The following is an 11401-nucleotide window of genomic DNA, read 5'->3' as shown; positions in this document are numbered from 1 at the left end:
CAAATCTGACAGATTTTGGCAAGCCAGTTCAACACTTAAAATATTATTCTAGTAAGTAGCTATAGTAGATTAAAATATAGTTCCTTCATATATTCGTACAAAAAACATTTCAGAGATCATGGAAAATTAACATTAAATGCTTACAAAATCATCTAGTGGTATATCATGAGTACAGTTAATCTCACAACAGATTCCAACTCTTTTCTTCATTCAAGCAGTATTGTTGTTTATCTGACATTTTGCTGTATTGTCAAAGTTGATTCCTAGTCTGGAACAGAGTTGCTAACAACTACCACCTTTATTTCTTTTGCGAGAGTTGTTATCTAAGACATTTTTATGTCTACGTCTTTACAACAGCAAAGTCTAGAAAGGGACAATCTCTCAAATAAATTCAACACCAAAACTGTGGGACAGGTTAGAGTCTATTCAGCAAACATAAAACCTCATGCTATCTTTTCCATTATGTTTAAGACTATTTATGAAGTTTTTCCAAACTATTTCACCATTTCAAATGCTATATATGCATATAGTCTTTAAGGATACAGTCTGTAAAACATCTTCATGAGAAGTCTGGCCACAGTATTGTGCAAGCTTATTGGTTAAATAATGGTATAAGTCTTCACGGTGACAGCAGCAGAGGATAGTAGTGAGAGCTGCACAATGAAAAGAGGTAATATCAAACGAGCACGTTTGCTCCCACTGAAGACTGATATTTTAATATTTTAAACCTAATTAAGCATGCTGCAGCTTAAAGTAACTTTATGTGCCTTAAGTATATGCTCAAGGGAGGAAGTACTCTCCAAGTTCACCTGCAATAATATTAGACCACCTAAAGTAAACAAAAGATAAAGGGCTAAATCCTGCCCTACCTTAAAGCTGATGTAAAATCTTTGGAAGTCTTTTAAGTTTAAGTTAGTGAGTTTGGGATAAATAGAAGAGGCTGAGTTGAGTTTTGCACTGATAGCAGTACCATTGAATATGATTTACAGCTTTGGTTCACTATAGACTGTTTTTGAACTGATATTCAGAGCAGTGGAGCTATTTTTACTAAAAAAACTAAATATCTTTTTTAAAAATCAAGCTTAGCTCACTTCTACATTTCAAAGGAAGTTAAATACTCTTAACTAGGAGGAAGGGTCCCTTTAGGTGGCCTGGAAATACAGACAGTGAAACTGGAAAAGGAAAAGCAATTCACAAACTGTTTATAAAAAGAATGAAAAAAGCACTATGTTCTAAGCATTATTCCAGTTGCAACATCAGGTTTTTGGGGGAAATGGTCCCTGCAGAATACAAATAAGCCACAGAAATATGTGGGATTTTCTCACAGCAAATTAAAACCAGATCAATTGATTACCAGGGGACAGCATTCAGACTTCTGCTCTGCTGAGGGGAAGTGCCATAAAAGTTGCTCTGCTTCTCACGGTATGTACAATAGGATTCCAAATCAAGGCCCAAGTGTGAGCTGAGCGAGATGCTCAGATCACTCCAATCTCTAATAATGCAGATAAAAATTAAATGGAGATATGCTTCTACATGTTCGGTTTCTCTAGAAACACTTATCTGTATGCCTCACAGTATTAGCCCAATGAATTACTCCTAATGACAGATGTAAGAGGTAGGGATATACTACTGCCCCAGCTGGTCAGAAACACGGAAACACAGAGACTAATGGTACCTGAATGGAGCCTCCGTCACCTTAGTCATTTGTTCCACATCCTCATAACCACTCTTACCCTTAGTGTTACACAGGACTGGCAGCAGCACACTGTCTGCACTCTTCTCAGCCTTCTGACCACAATGGGCGTGTTTACGGTCCTTAAAAAAACAGATCTTTTCTAAACATTCCCAGAGAGCCCCATGACCAGTCAAATGGGTGAAGAATAATGACTTTGAGAGTTTATAGACAGATGGGGAGCAGACAAGCTGGGGGAAATGAGAGAGCACAGCTCTGCTGCTGCATGGACTATTTGTTAATTTTCCCCCCACAGAAGGAGCACAGAAGCAGGAAGGGCTGTGACAGCCTCAGGGCTGCACCATGCCATAGACAAGGACCCTCTGTGACCAGGGGAAACTGACACTGTCTCCTTCAGGAGCCCTCTGGCACCAAGCTCAGCAATCTGGGCTTGGCCAGGATGGGAAGGAGAATTTGTCTCATTTGTTTGGCTCTAGAATAAATAGCTGCTCAGACTTTGAGCTGACACGCAGATGTGCAGTTTGTTGTACAAATCTGTTTCTCTTCCCCTGTTTTGAATACAAACCAAAACCTCCAGAAAGGAAAGATAAAGATTGCCCACAAAAAAGCTGTGTATGACCCTTGTGGCATGCTGACAGATCTCTGAGAAGCAGACAGCTCCATGAGCAGCAGCAGTGCAGATAAAACTTGATTCCCACAGCTCTGTGGCTCAGGATTGCTCAGTAATGCCCTGACTCCAGCACTTCTCCATAGCCTGAATTTACATGCATTTTGCCTCCTAGTGCAAGATACAGGCTGTAACATGGTGAGGCTGGAGCCGAGAAGGGTGCATGGCCTCTGCACAGCTAGGACAGCTCTGCAGGCTGCAGAAGGATGGATACCAGAGGTTTTAAATCTCTTCTCTTTCAGATGTGCTTGAACTCAGCCAATGGCTAAATAGTTGTTGGAAGTGGAAATACCAGCAGGACAGCAAAAATGAACTGAATTCCCTTAGAAAATGGGATACACTCTAAAGAACTGCTGCAATTCTTCTTCCTCTGAAGTACATCTCCATTATGTTAACAGTGTGTGACGGTGTTTTAAATGTCCCTAAAGATTTTAACGCAGGAGTCTCATGAACTCCCATAGCTATGCCACATGGTCTTGCACAGCAGTGTTTTCTATAGGAAAATACACTTTCCTTTAACCTATATGGAACACTGAAGCTTAATGATTATTGACATTGAAATACTTATTTTATATGAAAACATTCACAACACAAAATATTGTGGTTAGTTCTACTTTGCTCCATTCAGGAAGAATAATCTAATGTTTACCCACACCAATTAGACTTGAACACAGTAATTAAATAATTCAGAGAAAGTCAGGATGATTATGGGAACAAGAGAAATCTTTGCTCTAAATTTCTGGTTCACATTTGGCTTAGTGCTTGTTTATGCCGATCTGTGACTGTTCAGTCAGTGAAGTCACGTAGTATTTCTGGGCCCATTTTGGAAGAAAACTGGGATAGTTGATCTCTTATTTTGCTTTTAAAATCTGTAAATATGAGCTTGGTAGTTTTAAGCTATGTCCCTGCAGCTGACATGCCAACGACGTCAGGAGCCATGACAGAGGTTAAACACACAGAAATTTAATGTCTCACTCCTATAACAGCAAAATGTATGTTGCTGCTTTTCTTTTTCCATTCTGTGACTAAAGAAAGGATTTAATTCTTTAGGCCTGAGTCACAGTGTTTTCTAATACAGACAGAAAGATATCTCACGCTTATAGCCCCCAGATATCATATTCCTTAGAGGCAAATGTTAGATAGATGGGTCAGTAAGGAAGCACTAAGGATGCTCTGGCAATTTCATAGTTAAATATGCCATAACCAGAGACTGTCAGAAATATAGATATGGAAAGGTTCTATACCATGGAAAAAGGGAGAAAAATTACATTGCTCATCTTTCCGTCACCTTTTTGTGTGTGGTGCTGTTCTGCCTCCTTCTTTCTCCCCGCTGCCCTCAACTTCTCTTCCTCAAGTTAAACTCCTCAGTTCATTCAGCTGTACCTTGTACATCCCTGATCATTCTCCTTGCCATCCTTCATAATGCTTTCAGTAATTCTAACTGTTACTTACCTGTGACAGCTAGTAATTCAGCTAAGGCGTCAACCATGCTGGGTACAGCACAAGTACAGCTCACACCTTGTTTCATGCAGCCCAGTCCGGTGCTTATCTTTTCACAGCAACACGACATTGATGTTCTTATTTAGCTCAGGATCCACCAAAGCCCCTAGATGTGAAAAATGTAATCTCAGTAGTTGGTCTCACCCTTTATTTGTGCAACTAACTGTTTAAAGTTAAGTTTTGTATTCGTATTTGTAGATTTCTGTCCTGATCTTTATGACTATATCTCTAATTTTTTGAGTTTAATTTGGATTCTAGCCCTGTCATCCTGTTATCTGGCTGCTTCTCACTGCTTTTCAGGAGCTTGAAGGAAAAACTAAGTAGACACAGAATGAATAAAAAAGCCCAAAATTGTGTTAAGGGGAGTCTTGGAAATGTAATTTATCACCATTTCCATTAAGAACTCCATGAGCTTTATTTTACTTTAGTTTGTACCCCAGATTTGAATGGCAGCATACAGCATAGAACAGAAAGTGCAAGTTGGATAGCTAGTTGGATCACAACATTGTCTTTAGTGATCATGAACTAAAAAAATGCCCAAGGTTCTTCATGATTTAGAGCTGATGTTTTTGGGAGAAGAAGGTATATATAGAACAAATATTTTCTAAATTAATCTTGTCACTAGTTCCAGTATGTTTTCTGAACAAGGCAGCTGGATAAAACATGATTACTCAGTTCACAATCTGGCACTGTTTTCTAACCAATATAGTTAAATATGTTTTTATACTTAGACAGTTCCTGCTTATTACCAAGTGAAAAATCACCATTTCCATGCCCTGCCAGGCAGAAATGTGTGCTGGACTTCTGAAGAAACAGGTCAGCTGGTTTAGCACTAGACTGAACAACAGATACACCTGATTTCTTCCACTGGCTGGTTTCAAGTAACTCAACCAAATCTAGTTTAGAAGCATCCTGATTTGGGGAAACTAAATATTTAAATCACTATCATGCCATCGCTCTGAGTACAATTTTAGAAGTACTGAGATTCTGTGAAAATACAGGCGTCATTGCAGGTGTTTGGCTGGTTTGAAAGTTAGACAGGTGATAAACTGAACCTAGAGACTCTAACACTCAATATAGTAAGTTGCTTAACATTTTTTTATGAAAGGGACTTACTGCAAATCACACAGGAATAGCTAAACTTTGGCTACTTTGAAAATGCTGGCCTGTGATACTCCTCAGCTTGAAAATAAAAAATAATGGACAAGTTCTGGTAATAAGATCAACAACCCCCGTAATTATTGAATGCGATGATGCAGTTTCACAGAACCTGCATGATTCTCCACAACATGACGGCTTCTTATCATGAAGAACAGAAACTGGAGAGCAGCTGGAAAAATAGATACTTTTGTACCTGTAGAGTGCTATCCCAAAAACTTCTGCCTTTAACTGTTAGTTTATGCTGCCTAGCAGGCAATTGTTTCCATTTTTCCTAAGTTTTTTGGAAACAGCACAGGCCGTTTGCTCTCTAGTTCATAAAACGCTAAGGGTTCATGTAGCGTACTTGCTCTGATTTTCCAAATGTTCCACTTTGTTTCCACATGATTATGACAAAATTCACTCCATGGACAAAATAGTAAGTAACACCATAAAGGAGAATATGCTTCAAAGTGGAAAGATACATCAGACCTTTATAATTAGCACATTAACTGTGCCTCAGCTTCTCTGTAGCCAGCCCCTGACTGTGTGATACTCGCTCTGCAGCTGACAGGAGATCAACAAAAAATAGGCATGTTGTATGGAGTATTCTACTTTTTAAATGTCACTGAAACTATGTTTCCTCTCTGAAAGGACTAGTTTTGAATTTAATTTTTCCCTTTCATCTTCTCCAGTCATCTTGATTAATGTTTTCCACCATTGGAATGTATATTAAGTTTAAAATCTTATTGTTTTACATACACATGGACACATGGAGTTGTCTCTGCCTCGTTCACCTCAGTATTTTCCTACTTATCAGTTTGTGCAAGAGGTGGCCACTCTCGTTCAATTCTGGTCATTCAAAATGAGCATCATTACTTGGTGGTGGCTCAGCATCCCTGGGAGGTCCATCATCTAGTCTGGACAGCTGCTGAAGCTCCCACTATAGTCTGAGAAGAGAGATAGATATCTCCCATTAAAAATTTAGATCATCCTTGGAGACACATTAAGCTTTGGTGTTAAATCACTCCCTTGACAGCACCTCTTCTGCATTCATTGCAAGACAACCCTTTGACAGTGAGAAATAAGATAAGCTCTGCATTTGTTGTCATGGAATTATCATTGTGCACAAGCCTTCTAGTGTTAGAATAATTTAAAGGAAAGTATAGGACTGAAATTACGATAACCTTTAACACAAAACAGCTAAATCAGCTTCATAGTATTAACAGTTCATACATATATAACATCTTCTATGTACTTTTCAAGAAAAATAGATCAGCAAGGCAAAGTGGCAGAGTTGCTCTTTATGTGAGACAGCAACTGGCATATATGGAGCTCTGTCTGAGGATGGATGAAGAAAAAGTCAAGAGCTTATGGGTAAGAATTAAGGGGCAGGCTAATGTGGGTGACATTGTTGTTGATGTTTACTACAGCCTACCTAATCAGGAAGAGAAAGTCAATGAGATCTCCTACAGGCAGCTGAAAGTAGCCTTATGATCACGAGCCCTGGTTCTCATGGAGGACTTCAACCATGCCAATGTTTGCTGGAAAGGCAACACAGCTAGACAGACAACAAGCAGACAGAAAGTTCCTGCAGTGCACTGATGATAACTTTCTGATGCAGGTGATGGAGAAGCTAACAAGGAGAAGTGTGCTGCTGGATTAGCAAACAAAGAGTGGGGAGTGTAAAGGTTGGGGGCAGCCTTGGCTGTGGTGACCATGAGATGGTGGAGCTCAGGATCCTGCATGGAAGAAGCAGGGCAATAAGTAGGATTACAACCCTGTACTTCAGGAGAGCTAACTCTGACCTCTTCAAAAACCTACTTGGAGGAATCCCATGGGTAAGGGGGTCCAAGAGAGCTGGTTAATAATCAAGCACCATTTCCTCCAAGCTCAAGATAAATGCATCCATATGAATAAGAAATCAAGCAAAGGAGACAGGACACCTGCATGGATGAGCAATGAGATTCTGGAAAAACTCAAATGGAAGAAGGAAGTTTACAGAATGTAGAAAAAGGGACTGGCCACTTGGGAGAAATATAGAAACGTTGTCAAGAGTATGCAGGGATTCAATGAGGATGGCTAAGGTGGGCCAAGGCAGGCCCACTTGAAATTAAATCTGGCAAGGGACATCAAGGACAATGAGAAGGAATTCTTCAAGTATACCAGTAGCAAAAGGAAGACTAGGAAGATATGGGCCCACAGCTGAATGAGGTGGGGAACCTGCTGATGGAGGATACAGAGAAGGCAGAGTTACTGAATGCCTTAATTGCTTCAGTCTTTACTGCTAAGTTTTGACCTCAAGAATCCCACGTCCTGGAGGTAAGACTGAAAGTCTGGAAAAAGGAAGACTTACCCTTCCTTGAGCTTTTTTTGGAATGAGTTAAAGATCATTTAGGCACGCTTGACACCCAGAATTTCATTGGCCCTGATAGGATGCACCTATGAGTACTGAAGGAGATGGCAGATGTTATTGCTACACCACTCTCTATCATCTTTGAAAGATCATGGAGAACAGGACAGGTGGCTGAGGACTGGAGGAAAGCCAATGTCACTCTAGTCTTCAAAAAGAGCAAGGAGGACCCAGGAAACTACAGGGCAGTCAGCTTCACCTCCATCGCTGGAAAGGTGATGGAACAGCTCATTCTGGATGTCATCTCTAAGCTTGTGGAGGAAAAGAAGTTTATCAAGAGTGGTCAGCATGGATTCATCAAGAGGAAATCATGCTTGACCAATCTGATAAACTTCTGTGATGGCATGACTGTCTGGTTAGATGAGGGGAGAGCAGTAGATGTTGTCTTCAGCAAAGCTTTTGACACTGTCTCCCATAACATCTGCATACATAAGCTTAGGAAGTGTAGGTTAGATGAGGCGACAGAGAGGTGAATTGAGAACTTACTGAATGGCAGCGCTTAGAGGGCCATGATCAGTGGCACAGAGTGCAGTTGGAGTGGTGTTCCCCAAGGGTCAGTACTGGGTCCAGTCTTGTTCAATATATTCATCATCATCCTGGATGAAGGGACAGAGGGTTCCTGCAGCAAGTTTGCTGATGATAAAAAGCTGGAAGTAGTGATGCACCAGAAGCTGTGCTGCCATTCAGTGTGACTTGGACAGGCTGCAGACTTGGGCAGAGCAGAACCTAATGAAGTCAACAAAGGCAAGTGTAGGGTCCTGCAACTGGAGAGGAATAATCCATGCACCTGTACAGGTTAGGGGGTGACCTGCTGGAAAGCAGCTCTGCAGAGAAGGACCTGGGAGTCCTCGTGGACCACAAGTAAACCATAAGCCAGCAATGTGCCCTTGCAGCCAAGAAAGCCAATGGTATCCTGGGGTGCATTAAGAACACTGTGGTCAGCAGGTCAAGGGATGCTCCCTTCTCCCTCTATTCTGCCCTGGTGAGGCCATATCTGGAATATCGTGTCTAGTTCTGGGCTCCCTGGTTCAAGAAAGATGAGCTACTGGAGAGAGTCCAGTGTAGGGCTGCAAAGATGATGAGGGGACTGGAGCATCTCCCTCATGAGGAAAGGCTGAGACCTGGACTTGTTTAGCCTGGAGAGGAGGTGAGGGTGACAGAGCACTGAACAGGCTGCCCAGAGAGGTTGTGGAGTCTCCTTCTCTGGACACATTCAAAACCCATCTGGATGCAAACCTGAGCAACCTGCTGTAGGTGAACCTGTTTTGGCAGCAAGGTTGGACTAGATGAGGACTTCCAAAGGTCCCTCCCAACCCCTGCCATTCTGCGATTCTGTGATTCACCTATGAATATATATTTCTCTTACTCATCAAGCAGTGTATCCCATCATGATATACAACAGCAGCCTAAAATTTTAATTGAATGGTTTGCAGGAAAATATGGGGCATAATCAAATCAACTTACTATTTTTGTAGAAAATAGCTGATGCCATTTTTAAGTGTAGGGATGAATTTCAGATCTGTGTTCAAAATGTAAGTCTATTTCTATTTTCATCCCCAAAATTACAGAGACAATAATTCTGTGTGGGCCCTGATGATTAAGTGTACACACTCAGTGGAAGGGACTGACGTATCTACTTGCGTGGGAAGCAAATGGGAGTCTGCTTGAAAAAGGTCCTTTTTTGTGATGAAGAATCAAGAGGCATGGAAAGCTGACTGCCTCATTAAGTTAATTTTTACAAAAGCTCCATCCATCAATATGCATTTTGAAAAAATAGATTTATAAAATCCATTTTGATTGTTGAAATTAGAGAATATGTTAAAAGACAAGCTTATTGCTCAGAAGATTCACCCTTACACAGCTGTTCCAATGAACAGTGAACAAGGTTATTTTTCACTTTCCTCCAGTAATCTACAAACAGGTATCTTGACACTACATTATATAGGATAAAGGAGACAAGGAGTGCTAAGATAAAGATGTTTCTTGCACGCACCACTGACTAAATTCCAATAATTTCTACCAGACATAGACTGCAGTTACAATTGATTTATACAGGAGATGTTTATTTCTGGTGTTTTTTACAAGATTAGTAATTTTCTAGTCCCAGTGGAAAAAAAACGTGTCCAGAGTATAGTCTCAGAATTAGGATAAGGTATTAGGATAAGAGTGTTTTTTCTACTTGTAAATGTGAAACCAAGGTAGCCTACAAATAACAGGATTTACTACACTATTTTACAGTATACTTTCAGGATATTATTCTTCATGCTGAACAGTATAGAGACTAACCTTTTCACATGATACTGTGTCACCAGGGGCTGTGTTATCCTTTGAATTTTTGTCCTTCTGACATTCTATGAATTTATTTACAGAAAATAGACCTCTAAGGACAAAGCAAGGCAAAAAATTCTAATATCCTTTGTTTACTACTACCTAAAAATAAGAATTATGTTAGTCATACAGGTCTTTAGGGACTTTATCTAGGATTTATGAACATATCATACAAATAAAACCTGTCTCTTGACATTTGGTTCAAGATTAGATTATATTATACATCCTCTATTATATTATATATCCATTATACATTCTTCTTTTATAAAAAAAGAAGAGCTTCTTGATTATCCATTTACTTTTAGCCAGATTAGCACATAAGGGAATGGATCATACAGTGGACATAATACCATTGGGAGATCATGAGCTTTTCATACAGGGCTAACACCTTTTGCAAAAAAATCACTTATATACTAAAAAAACTCATTTATATATAAATCTCTTCATAGAGAAATCTATAAAAAAGGGGGACTTTCAGGATGGGAGGGTACAGTTTACAGTAAACAAGTGCTTCAAGGTGAACATCTTTATGCTCAGCGGGAGGCAAAGACCAATTCTCCCATGCCAGCCACTGAAGCAATAGCCTGCTCATTCACACACCCACATACGGGCAGACCTGGCACAAGGCCTGGACAACTCTTCCAGGAGCACGCAGTCGACAGATAGATAAAAGTATCCTGGCACTGGTTTCTCTAGGATGGCTGTATCCTCAGCAATGACTTCATTTATGACCTCTTAAAATGAGTTAAAAAGACAAATTAGCTTGGCAATCAGATCCTTCTTTGATGGCAAGGAGAAAAGAGACAAGTTAGTGCAGACAAGTTCGTCTGTCTACTTGAAGTTTTCCTGCACATTTGTGCAAGACTTTTATTCTTCTCATCTCCTCATGTAAGAATAAAAGACAGAGGCCTAGGCAGCAGCCCCTGGAGCATAACTCATAGAATCATAGAATAGTTTGAGTTGGAAAGGAACTTTAAAGGTCATCTAGTCCAACTCCCCTGTAGTGAGATGGAACATCTTCAACTAGATCAGGTTGCTCAGTGCCTCATCCAACCTGACCTTGAATGTCTCCAGGGATGGGGTCATTTACAACCTCTCTAGGCAGCCTGTTCCTGTGTTAACCACCCTCATTGTAAAAAATTTCTTCCTCATATCTAGTCTAAATCTACTCTCTTTTAGTTTAAAACCATTACTCATTGGCCTATCAACACACCCTGCTAAAATGTCAGTCCCTGTCTTTCTTATAAGCTCCTTTTAAGTACTGAAAGGCTACAATATTGCCTCCAAGCAGCCTTCTCTTCTCCAGGTTGAACAACCTCACCTTAATTAATAATTAGTCCTGTTTTAACACTTTCTGGTCTACACAAAAGCCTGTTCAGTATCTGGAATTACCAGACACCCAAGACTTTTCTTAGTTATGCACTTTACACCAAAGGCAAAGGGAGGCTTGACAGTGAGTCACTGTGCTATGTCTGCCCACATGAGGGTTGCTCCGATAACTCAGCAGCCAGTCTAACTTGTTTTCTGACTCTGCTATGCCCAACAGCACAAAATAAGTACAATGTGGCTGAAAATCTGGTCTCGAGTTTTTGACACTTTTGCTCTACACTTCTTCATTCAAGAATTTCCTAACTGTGACAGTATAGCTGATGCCCAGGTATCA

The 11401-nt window shown here is 40.3% G+C and overlaps 1 pseudogene; it reads left to right on the top strand.

Moving 5' to 3' along the window:
- The first annotated feature begins 6344 nt into the window (after positions 1-6344).
- Positions 6345-8359, top strand: LOC104536802 (annotated as a pseudogene).
- The last annotated feature ends 3042 nt before the right edge of the window (positions 8360-11401 follow it).

Source organism: Mesitornis unicolor, unplaced genomic scaffold, assembly GCF_000695765.1.
Source record: "Mesitornis unicolor isolate BGI_N332 unplaced genomic scaffold, ASM69576v1 scaffold12912, whole genome shotgun sequence".
Lineage (NCBI taxonomy): Eukaryota > Metazoa > Chordata > Aves > Mesitornithiformes > Mesitornithidae > Mesitornis > Mesitornis unicolor.
Note: the sequence above shows the minus strand (reverse complement) of the source record. Positions and strands in the feature narration are given on the sequence as shown.